We start from the raw sequence: 12668 nt of genomic DNA, 5'->3' as shown, positions 1-12668 counted from the left end.
TTCTGAAAAAGCTGTATAGCTTTCCTTTGAAGCCCTATGGCTTTGTTGCCAATGAGTAATTACTCCATGGTGGAACCGTGAGCGACACGACGTTGACGAACCATTTCGTATATTTGGTTCAAGTTCTTGGCTTCGTTATACGTGGCTGCATTGCTCACGAGAACGCCTGGATTACCGACAGCCACCTGACAACGCTGAACTGCTGTAATAACGAGTGTTACGACGCTACAAGAAACATCGAGCGACACGGCATCAGCCCTTGTGGGAACGATACACGGCTGTTTACGGCCCTCGGAGTAACATCGGCAGCCCGTGCGACATCGAAATCACACTACTTTAAATCGAGTCACGTTCCGTTCATCGGCACTGGGCATGGTCATGAGTGAAATGATGTTGACGACCAATTTCGTCTTTTTGGTTCACGGGAGAAAAATTCTGTAAATGCTATCGCAGCAACGATGTGTTCCTTCGGAGGAAGCCTAGCGAGAAGCGTAGCCAACAAGGTGGCTAAGCTTAAAGCCTTCCTGCTTGAACACACACCTTATATTACTACTATTACGGAAACTTGGCTTTCTCCTCACATATCTAGTGATGACATCTTCTCACCCAAGTGCAGTGTCCTCCGAAAAGACAGATGCTTTCACGGAGGTGGTGTGGCGATTCTGAGAAAAAATGGCTTCCATGTTACAATGATGACTGACATTGTCAATATTGAAGCACATTGGAGCAAAGTTCTAATAGGGATCCTCCACGCCAATCCTCCTAGACGTTGCGATCCACTAACTCCAATTTGTTCAAAAACATTCATGACAACTTACCCTGAAATATTTTTGGCGAAAAAATTTTATGCTTGAGGTGACTCCAGTTTGAATATTTTTAATGGGCGAGAAACCAGGCAATGCTCAATAATAAATAAAAAATTCAATTTTCTAGAAAACACTCCACGAATTTTTCACTGACATTTTCAGAGATTCTGGCTTTCGATATAATTCGGAGCATGCAGCTTTATAGGGTGTAAATATTAAAAAAAGGAAAATTGTACAAAAATTGACCATCTTGTCGTTTTTTGTTTAAAATATCATCTCGTTCTTGGAAATTCACAAATAGCTGTTTTGTTTCTCTAGATGTCTAGTACTTATAACAAAGGTTACAGATGATGGAACTGCGTACATGAAAGTAAAAAATACTAAATTTGAAAAATCGCGTTTTGAGCACAAAACACTCGCTAATTTCACCCTGGGTGTTCCAAATAAAAATACAAACATTAGCGGGTTACGTAGACCACTATACTTCATTTAATTTCTGAAATTTTCATTGAGGTAATGTTTAAAGTGAGAAAAGAATTTTTGAATTTGAGCTTCCGCGCCGCAAGTTCCTTAGTCTCTTAAAGGGGCTGCGAAACACTTCTTGAACGGATGCTGGTTATACTTCAGATGGATTCTTTATGTCACAAAGATGCTGAATCAAAAAGAATTACTACAATCGATAAATAGGAACGGGAGATATGCAATGAATAATTTTCAAAATACAAGAAAACAAAATGCTGCCCTCAACTCGATTTTCGCGCACCTTCCCATTCTCATTTCACTCCCCAAATGACGACACATTGTGCGACCAATCAAAACAGCCTATCTGAGCACGTGGCGGAAGTTTGCACTCCATGGTTGCATGTTCTCCGTAACTCGTTCCTGCCGTGCTGGCAGTGCCGTTTGCACTGTTACAACAACCATGTGAACGCCCAGCTGACCCAGCGATGCTTCATCGTCACGCCGACGGCGCAGAAGGGAACACTGATAAGTGACGTTCCCTGACTTATACCCCTGTCACACGGGCACTTTCGATCCTCATTGAGTCAATGCTCATCGATCTCAATGCAGATCGAAGGTTGTCACACAGCCACTTTCAAGCGCAATCGTGCTCGATCCTGCTTGACTCGATGCCGATTCCTCAAGAGTGCTTGAGGTTCCAAGCACAATCGAGAACACTCTCGTTCTCATGAAACTATAAAAATAAACACTAGTTAACAAAACAAAACCACAATTGTTGTTGTTTTAATTGATTAAAATGCAATACAAAACATTTTCAGGTACTATGCCTGCTTATATGCAAACATATTTGAAAATAATCTATACACCACGCTCCAAGCTTCGCCGTCAGTGTAAACAAAGATGGCGTCCTCTTGCTCGTCGGCGCGCAAGATGTAGAGCGATCGCGAGACAGCAGCTCTCATCGGCTGCTGGCAAGACGCCTAGATGATTTGCGGCGCCAGAAGGGAAACGCCGCAGTCTGCAGAAATCGCGGAGGCGTTGCGGACCCTCGGGTTCCGTCGCAAAGCAGAAACTTGACGCAGATACGCAGATGTAAAGTGTACTAGTCTTTCTTTTAGTACACATTAGCAGATGTACCGATTTGGCTACGGATTTGGCTGGCGCTGCGCCCGGCTGCACAGTGTTGCCGGACATCACTATGTTATGGCTGTCGGTGGAACATTAGGCGCCACCTAACACACATGAGGGAAACTTCTCAATGAGCATTGAAAATGCCCGTGTAGCACCGGATGTTTCGAGCGTGCTCGAACATCTCGATGCAGATCGAGTTCAATGAGGATCGAAAGTGCCCGTGTGACAGGGGTATTATGGATCCAAACGCGATCCGAACTGGATCCGAACTCGAGCGCGAGATACTGTGACGGCGTGACGGCCTGCGTACCGCTAGTGGTTACCGCCTACCATTGCCGGTCGCTCCTATCGCGCTGGTTGGTCACGGCGAGCAAGGAGAGCGCGCTGTTGAGGGGAACGTGGCGCAATCTGTCGCCGCCGTCCGGTGACCCTCCACAAGCAGACGATGCGCACTGCTAAATGTGAAACGAACGGCTTTTTTCTTTGCATCTTTCCTCGGGACCGAAACGAACGTTTAGCGATGGCTCAATCAGATCGATTCCGCAAAGCCGCTATCAGATACATAGAGAGTAGCCATAAGTGTTGTGTGCTAGGTCGTAGGATGTTTACAGAGAAGCCCAAAGGCCTTCGATGCTAATAGTAGCAGAGCCTCTGGTGGTGTAATTTTGTTTTACTTGCTTTACAGCGCTTTCATCGCAGGCAAACAAGTTTGTTTTGCTGATGTAATATAAAGCACATAAACGTTACAAAACGTATCATTAGTTATTAACCCAATTTGAAATATATTACTGTTTGTCCAATCATAAATCTCCCACTAAGTGATGTAATATTCACTGCTAAAAACCGCCACTGTATGGTGACACCGTCAACCCCAAGATTATGTTTTCGCGAGCTAATTAAAATAATAAAAACCGGAGTATGCGCGGTACGACCGATGCTAATAGCATCACTATAACTCATTCTATGAAACGAAGAGGCAAAACAATGCACTCATTATGTGTTTCGGGGCCCCTTTAATGCCGCTTCACCGCAAAGAACGACACTGCCGACACTGTGGCCAGACGAAATGCAGAGTTCTTATTCTTAAGTGAGGTTTACACTGCAGGCAAGCATGGGAGCGCTGAGTTGTCGAACAGGGATTCGTGGGAAAGGGTTTTCTTAACGCTGCCGGGGCAGTACAAGCCCAAGGGAGTCAGTTGTTCGGTTTGATTCTGTCGCAGTCAGCCATTCTTTTTTCAGCGCCATGACAGACGTAAGCACCAGCATAAGAGCTTGTGAGATGCCGACCTGTAAATAATCAGAACGATCCGGCGTTGAAACAATCCGCGACGCAGCAGCACCACGTAGTACCTTACCTTTGTGGCCATCAGCGGCTCACGCCCGACTGTTTCCGATGAGATGTCTTAGATGTATTTCGTTTAATCAGTGAAATTTCTGTATTAATACCCCAGCGAAAAAGAGCCATTATACTGGCGAGGCACCTTCATACGAGCGGCGCACCTACGGGCGAGGGGCCGCGTTCATCGGCAGCGCGCCTCGCGTTACTCGCCGCTGCGTTGAGCACTAGATGCTATAAGACTTGTCGCAGTGCAAACCACAGAGTTCTTGCGGCAACGGTACCTTACTGTTCTCCCAGAGAACTCTAGAAAAAAAGACGGCGAAGCCTAGGAGACTGGTTGTCCTTGATAATGCCTCCGTTCCAGAAGACGTTGCCGCTACCCAAACGAAAGGGCCGAAGTACAGTGTTCCTCCGAGAATCCCAGCCTTCGAGCTCCTCTCCTTGAACAGGAAAAGGGCCCGGAAAAGGGGCCCTTACCCAAAGGAGCGCACGCAACACGTCTTGTCGTTCTTCAAGAATAATGACATGAGACTACTTCAAGCGGGCCAAGAAGGCGGTTTTGCGTTGGTTCCAGCTAGCCTATTCAAAGAGAAGGCGACGCAGGCCATATCGAAGAACTTTGTTCAGGTGAAGAAGAATGCCTGTAGAGCGAAAACAAAAGCCATCTCGTTGTGCAATGAGCTGCAGCTCTCTAAGCTCTCCAAGGGAAGCAGCAATTGCAAGAAAGGGTCTCCTTATGTGTTTTTTTCGTTGAAAACTCATAAGCCAGACATGCCTTTCAGATCCCTTGTTAGAGACCGGGACTCTTGGCAGCATAAGGTGTGCAAATTTCTTCTGAAGCATTTGAAAGGACTGGAAGTGGACGACCCCTCCGTCAGCAAGAATTCTGCAGAGGTGACAGCCTTTTTAAAAAACCAGTCCTCTATTGGATACTTGTTTCCTGCGGACGTCGAAGATTTATTCTATTGAGTTCCGCATAGTGACCTTTTCAAATCCGTACGCGAGTGTATTGAATCTAATGGGGTCATTGCATTTCAGAACTCAGCTGGTCTAAGTGCGGACAATTTTTTATCACTAGTTGAATTTTACCTCAGGTTTACGTTTGTTTCCTTTGAAACAGAAATGTACTTGTTGAGAAGAGGCATTTTCAGCGGTTGCTGCGTTGACCCTGCGTTGTGTAATACATTTCTATCGACTATTGACCGTGCTTTAGTTTTTTCCCTTGACAGTGGCCCAGTGCTGCGAATTTTTAGATACGTGGATGACTTCTTGCTGATACTAAAAACTACTTACTCTGCATTGACGCTCCCCAGCACAGTGGAAAGAATCTTATCCCTTTTTAAACAACAAGAGAAAGGGCTGGCTTTAACTCATGAACTACCAGACAACAACAGCTTGCAGTTTTTAAATATCAATATAAAGTTTTTAGAACTGGCGAGTGTGTTGCATGAATTCTCTCCGAGCAAAAAAGGAACTGCTTCCGTTCAGATCACCGCACTCCAAGACAGTTAAAAGGGTTATCGTTTCACTTTGACTCGAGTCTGCATTGCTTAAGTCCTGTGCTGACATGGCTGAGGCTAGCCTCCACAATCAGTTCGAAAGACTTCAAATGGCTGGCTTACCGTGTTCTGTCATTTGCAGCGTAGCAGAGACCCTCTTTCAATATATGAAAGGCAAGAAGAAAAAATACAAATGCTAAGACGGGATCAAGGCGACCTCAAGTGGTGCCCTATATACACCGAGTGGCGCACAGCTTAAAGAAGGTTGCTGGCCGGTTCAACGTACCTGTCGTTTTCTCCGTGCCCAAAAAGCTGAGCGGGATAAGCTCGCGGATCGGCCAGAAGAAGAAAGCCCCGTGAGAAAAGAGGCACAGTAAGCATTTTGTATCCTGTGCCGTTGGAGAGGTGTACGAAATCCCACTGATGTGTGGAAGGGCATATACAGGCCAGGCAGATCGCTGCATTAACGATCGGGCACGGGAGCATGAGAAATTGTTAGAAAACGAAGGCGGGTCAATTTTGCCTCCCAATTGTAAAGTTTGCATGTGTGGGCCAATGCTTAACGGAATCTTCCCGGCATATCATGAGAATTCTTCAAAAGTGGTAATGTGGATAGCGCCTGCGCAGAGACCCTTTTGGACATGACTTTTAACTTTGATTTTAAGCAGATTATTCTTAACCCACACGTGTCACCTGGAACTACCAAAACATTGTAGAGCTTACTTACGTTAGTGATAAGCTTGCCTGTGAAGAGCTTTCTTCGGAAACAGATGATTGGTTTGGCTGATCACAAAGCGACGAAGTCAACTTTTACATGCGAGGTAAAGTCTGTTGAAAGAATAAGAAGGTTCGTCTACGATTGGGATCGCTCTGACGACTTCAAAATTCCTGAACATTTGGAACAGTTTTATGACGAGTTCCAGCATCATTTTTGCGATTCTGATGTGTGGACCGAAAAGCTGTGGTTAACCTTCAAAAATAACGTTGAGCACTGCTTGACAAAGCATGTGCTAACTAAAGTCAAAATTAAGCGGGAAGTTAACCTCTGGATAACGAGAAATATTATACAGGTGGAATACAAAATTTCTAGGCCGTGGAAACTAAGAAACAAATTTTCATTGCCTAGGTACACTGCAAAAATTCGTGAACATTTCCGTGCACTCAATAAAGTCATAAAGTCAGCGAAAGCAAAATACCAAAACGTTACCCTTAGTAATTTCTTGAAATCTTCCCTAAAAATTATGGCGATACCTTAATTCAAAGCCCCATAACTAATCCAATCTGCCGCCAAATGAAACTCTACTTAGAGCGAAAGAGTTTAACCGTTATTTTAAATCTGTGTTCACTGTGCTCATTGGATTTGGCGTTAACAATGTTCTAGACGGCGAAGGCTTTGAGCAAACGAAGGGCGCATAACTGGCTCCCTGGATATGAAAACACCTCATTTGTGTTATGATACATGTGGCGGTGTTGAAAAAAGAGATGCGGCCTGAAAGCATTAGCGCTGACAGCGTTGTGGCTGACATGCGGCACTGCAGCAACAGCTAGGCCGCAGCGTTCATTTGGTGATGAATCTCTTGCGATCAACCATTAAATGCATGCCACCTCCCAGGATGGCAGGGAGGGCGTGCTGCCTATCCAGTGTGTGGAATGCAATCAAAGCAGGCTTTTGCAGTTGGACACCAACGCCACGTACATGAAAGCGAGATTGAGGTCTCCACTGACCCACGGAGCAGGTTGTGCGCCTTTCCTTTCGTGAAAATGACCGGCCTTTACAAAGTTGCCAGCGCCAATGAACTCTATGAACGCCGCCGGCTAAATTATTTTGTTTGGTTTTTGAGGAAAGGAAATGGCACAGTAAGCGTGTGACAAACCTCGGGGGACAGCCGAACCGCGCAGTAAAGGAAGGAATAAAGGAGTTAGGGAAAGAAGAGAAAACTGAAAATTGAAAGTTGGATTTTGAGGAAAGGCGCGGCGCTGCTATGCGGCGGAACACCTGTGGCTCGGTGCTACTAGTGGCGCATGCGCAGTAGTTACTAGGGGGTGAGAGAGAGAGAAATATCTGTGGGGAGGCGCGCGCTGTGACGTCATGTGGCTCCTAGGAGCACCGCCACGGCGAAATCACAAGTTCGCGGCCGGTAAAGCTTTCGCTTTAAAACAATCCTGGGATTTATGCTGTTAGGGGAAGTGCTATTTTGGTACGCTAGCACTTTGTGACCATTATTTTACATTGCTGTTGCACTGAGCCATGCACCATTACTCACCACACAGTGTACCGATATCTTTGAGCTTGGCGGATAATGCCGTTATATTTAAAGGGTTGTCATTTTGTATAAAAAGGTAACCGTTATAAAGAACAGCATCCGGTCTTTCACCCCAGAACATGGATGAATGTTTATTATTTTTTAATTTCAAAATACAGTGTTTGATGCTGCGAAGGTTGAAAGGACGCACACTGCCTTTAATATGTTTTATTGAATATAGAGGTCATGTATGGAGTAACTTACAATTTCAACGCGTTTAAATTTATTTGTCAGGAATGGAAAGAAAGCAATAAATTAACACTCCAAAAAGTATGAAACAAGCAATCAAGGTTATACAGCATGATTCTCAACTCTAGAAAAGCAACTTAAACCTTGTGCGTCAAATGTGACGAAGACAATGATCGAGTTCAACATACATGTTGCCATTCTCGCTGATAGTTTTTTTTTTTGAAAGGCAAGTTTTCTGCATGAGAACTGATTACTTTATTACGCATGGCAAAAGTTTTCTAGGTCATGCCGCGTAATAAGGTCTGAAGTCAACGACTTTCACGAATTTTTAAATTTATTTTTGCTCTGGATAACACTGATATGTGCCTGACAGTTCCCTCTTGCACGAAGCTTCCGCAGCGCAATGGAGCATAGTCTTTCTTTCGTACCAGGATATTTGAAGTCTGCTTTTATCCTCTCCTGATGTGTCTCCTTCTTACAGCAATGGTACCTAGCTTTTGTTGGTAAAAATCAATTGACAGTGGACGCAGAGTGCGTGTGCATGCTGAAATACCATGAATTTTTGTACAATAGAAGGAATAATAATGCATGACGGCAGATATAGCCCAAGTATTCTGAAGGCTTTTTCGGTTGCGGCGGTTGGTGGTGGGAATTTTATCAGAGCCCCCCTGTTTTAGCATGCCGGTGTATTTTCCACTATTTTCAGATTGAGGCGTTGAAAAGCAGGTGCATGAGAGCCTTCATAACATTCACCACTACAACGCGAGTCTATTGGCTTGTACTCACAAGAAACTGATCTTGTGAAATGTAACTCGAAAAATTTGGTTCGAAATGCTTTCGTGATACCCTTGTCTATTCTCGCAAGGATAATGGATTGCACTCTGAGGAACAAAACAGGCACGCTTTCATCGATAGAAGTTGCATAGTTGCAAGCCTAACTCCTGATCTCTATTGTGGCGGTGAATATTTCACAACTATGGATAAAAATATTTCGGAGTATTTAAAATGATACACCTCTCTCTTTCCCGCCGCTTGAAAAATGCTAATGATGTTAATGTAGCCAGCATCATGCCACCTGTAACCCATTTTTCTGAATGTAGGCGGTCGACAATGAGTGGCCCTACAACTTTAGGAGATTTGTAAGATATCGCTGATCAACAGCCAATTTCCCCGCTGCCTTGAGTGGCTTACATGACAGTTTAAAAAGCGTATAAATGTGTATTTGTGCATACTTTCATTTCAGGTGTTCGTGACCAGTAGCAGCGAACACTTCTACCACTGTCACAATCAAAAATTCATAAGGCGCCCTTCCAGTGCACATTTTTTTTGTTAACACGCTTTGCACCTGCTTTTTACCTTTTCCTATGCACACAATTACACAAGCAAGATATACTGCTTGGGTATAATTTCACTTCCTCAAAGCGATGTTTAAGAAATGCTGCACAATTTTTACCTACTAATAATTAGCCATAAAAAAGATAGGTAAAAAAAGAGTGGTATTCTATGCATAGCTATGCGAGATAGGTTGGCCTTCAATGATTCGGCTGGAGGGGTTATCAGCGGGTGATGGGACTGTTGCTGCTAAAAGCGAATGATAATACCCATGAAAGCAGCACACTGAGAAATTTGCGGTCGCGATTATGGTTAACGTAGGATGGGTCTTTATTTTAAAGCGGACATAGCATCGTAATATCAGTGATCCGAGTAAATAAAGCACACGGCAAATTTACATTTTTCTAAGATTAAAATAATTAGACAGGTAAAGGTCCCGTATTGTAGACGCGTATTCAAAATTAGTATGGTAAAACGTTAGTTGTGATTCTAATCAAACGATAAATCTTTATTATTTACCAATACTTTGCACCAGCCCCGTGTGCGGCCTATGTTCAACAGTTCACAGGGTGACGGACCTAAAGACTGGCTGGAACAGTTTCACCGTGTCACGGTATTCAACATCTGGGATGACCAGACTAAACTGAGCCATGTTTTTTTACGCCCTGGAAGGAACAGCCATATTTTGATTAAAAAACCACGAAGCTTCTCTAGCGACGTGGGAATCGTTCAAGGGAGAGTTATGGAGCATTCAAAAGCATCGCCAGGAATGAAATTGCTCAGCTGGTTCTACAGTCACGCATCCAGCACCCGAGTGAGGCAATGACCGCATACGCAGAAGATATGAAGCGACTTTTTCGACGTTTCGATGCGGACTATTCAAACTCTTCTGGAGCAGCAACCTTCGCATGGAAAAATATTTTTCCCACTCTACACCAGATCTACGTCACCAGGTGTCGAGTTGTTTTCATATCTTACTATATTCACAGCGGGTTGGATTCCCGCTGGCAAAAAGAGAAGTACACAGTTGAACACCCGGAGGAAAAAAAAGTAGCTCACGTGCCATAACCCGATCGGAGAGGCTTTCCACGTGGAGGAAAACTTTCGTAATTTTCTAACATGACGGAAGAGAAGAAGATGGGACTTTTGATAGGTAACGCTAAAAAGGCACTTTTCGTTGGTCTGACCTGCAATCCACCGAAGACCGCCACTGAATTAACCAGTGAACCAGCCATCATTGATAAAACATTGGAAGCACAAGCCTGTTATTTCCCTCGAAAGCTGCAAGTCACCTCAAAAACCCTTTCGGATGGCACAACAATCGTAGCCAACCCGGGGGCAGTCATGCGCGACAACATACGCGAAGAGCTGCGTCGCCTGTTACTAACTTCCAATCAGCCTCAAGTAGCGGTGAAGTAATCATTAGTGAAGGAGTGCAGCATGCGCTTGGATGCCGTCATCGACGCCTCCAGCTGAAGCTGGAGCCTTGACCTACGTTGCTGCAGTACGCAGTCCTCAGCACCAGCGACACATCTTAAGTGCACCTCTAAGAGGTGAACCTGCTGTTCTCTAACACCGCACCCCCGCCCTCACCCGCCCAGCCTACAAACGACGCTCAAGCCTCAGAAATGCGACAATTGGTTGAATTCCAACATCCGCCCGCTGTGCATTCATTGCAGTGAAGCCGGCCATATGCTTCGTTACTGCCCATACCACCGTATCGGTCTTCGTGGTTTTACCGTTGAGGCACCACAACCATGCTTCGGCCAACGTCCGCAACAAATCGACGAGTAGGCACGTCGACAGGAGTAGGCGCCAAACCGCCTTTCGTGCTTACTATCGCCGTAAGCCTTGCGTTTTGCGTCGCCACACCGCAGCTACGCTGCCGCGTTACGAGGAAAGTCTCCCAGCCACCGTAGGGTAAACAAGAGAAAGCAATCGATGGAGGAGAGGTTGCTCACGAGAGAAACGCCGAAGGTCCTGGAAAGACCACGCCACATGAAGACACCGCCGCCAAAAAGCCGACTCCGCATACAATAACTTCGACCACGACGCGAACCACATTCTAAACGGCGCTACCAAATAGAAAAGCTTCGATGGCACTGCCTACCCACGGTTGTTCTAATGAGGAAGAAAGCGTCCTACTTCGATTCTGCGTTAATTGCCACCCGAGCAGCACAGGCAATCGGCCCAATATTGGCACTGTGCTGACCATTCTTGTCCTGCAATGAACCGACGTGAAATCATCATTTTCTAATATCGGTCCAATTACCTGTGCTACTTCGGCACCGCATGAAGAGAAGAACAGAAAAGGACATCTACCCCCTCTCCCGCATCGACGACACTCTGTACCTCCTCCGCAATGAGAAGTATTTCTCATTGATGCGCCTCAAGAGCGACTACTGGCATATTGAGTACGAAGAAAGCCATTGCGAGAAGACCGCATTTATCACTACGGATGGCCTCTTCGAGTTCAAGGCGACGCCATTTGGTCTCTGTTCCGCACCAGCGACGGTTTAGCGTGCAATGGGTACAGTGCTGGCAAGCCTGAAGTAGCCAATTTGTCTGGTATTATTAGCAGGTTCAGTTTAAGTTAAGGAAAACACAACGAGCCAAGTGAGGGAAAATGGTAGGTGCAACGTTAAGAGGCCGGAAGCGGCCAAAGTAGGTGAGGTAACAAAAGCGTGTTAATGACACCGTAGTCAAGAGGAAGAAATGGGCTTGGGCAGGGCATGCTGTGCGAAGGCAAGGTGACCGCTGGTCCTAAATGGTAACGGAGTGGATTGCAAGAGAAGGCAAGCGTAGAAAAGGGGGGGGGGGGCAGAAGGTTAAGCGTGCGGATGAGATTACGAAGTTTGCAGGCATAGGCTGGGCGCAGATAGAAAAGGACAGGGTTAATTGGTGAGACATGGGAGAAGCCTTTGCCGTGCAGTGGGTGTGGTCCGGCTGATGAAGAACAAGCGACGTCGTTGTCTTCACCTCGAAGTTTGAAGAGCACCCAAAAGGCTTCGAACAATACTAGACGCAATCAAGTCGTCCAGCCTTACGTTCAAAGCAGTAGAACGTAGTCCATTGTAATGCCACAATACATACACACATTCACTCACAGTATACCTTAGTCTGCTCCCGAAGACACCATCTACGCACACATTCGATCATAGTAGGCCATAGTCCGTTCCTGCTGTCACCATTTAGAAACAAGATCAGTGTCCTGCAGAAATGTTAAAAGAAGGCGTGCAGACTCCCTTCTGCATATCTGGTTTCCACTCGGGTAGACAATGTCCTGAACTGTACTGTGAAGGGTTCCTGTCTTCTTGAAGGAAGCGAACATCACATACCTTTCCGGGTTGTACTCTGTGCAGTACATAATATTATAAAGTTCCATATCCCCGCACACACCACATAAAGAACATAGCGGACGCGATGCTATGCCCGACTTATGCATCCAGGCAGGAGTGCGAGCAGAGGCGGTGCGAATTCGATGTAGTAGAGTCGCCTGGGATCTTCTCAGTCTCTTGGTCACACATGGCTTGTGGGGCGCACTCCACAGGGTACTGAAATCATCGAGCACGGTTTTCCTGTAGAGACGTTTTCCATCTTGAGGTAC

Source organism: Amblyomma americanum, chromosome 8 (genome assembly GCF_052857255.1).
Source record: "Amblyomma americanum isolate KBUSLIRL-KWMA chromosome 8, ASM5285725v1, whole genome shotgun sequence".
Taxonomy (NCBI): domain Eukaryota; kingdom Metazoa; phylum Arthropoda; class Arachnida; order Ixodida; family Ixodidae; genus Amblyomma; species Amblyomma americanum.
The sequence above is the reverse complement of the archived record's forward strand: the minus strand, read 5'-3'. Positions refer to the sequence as shown.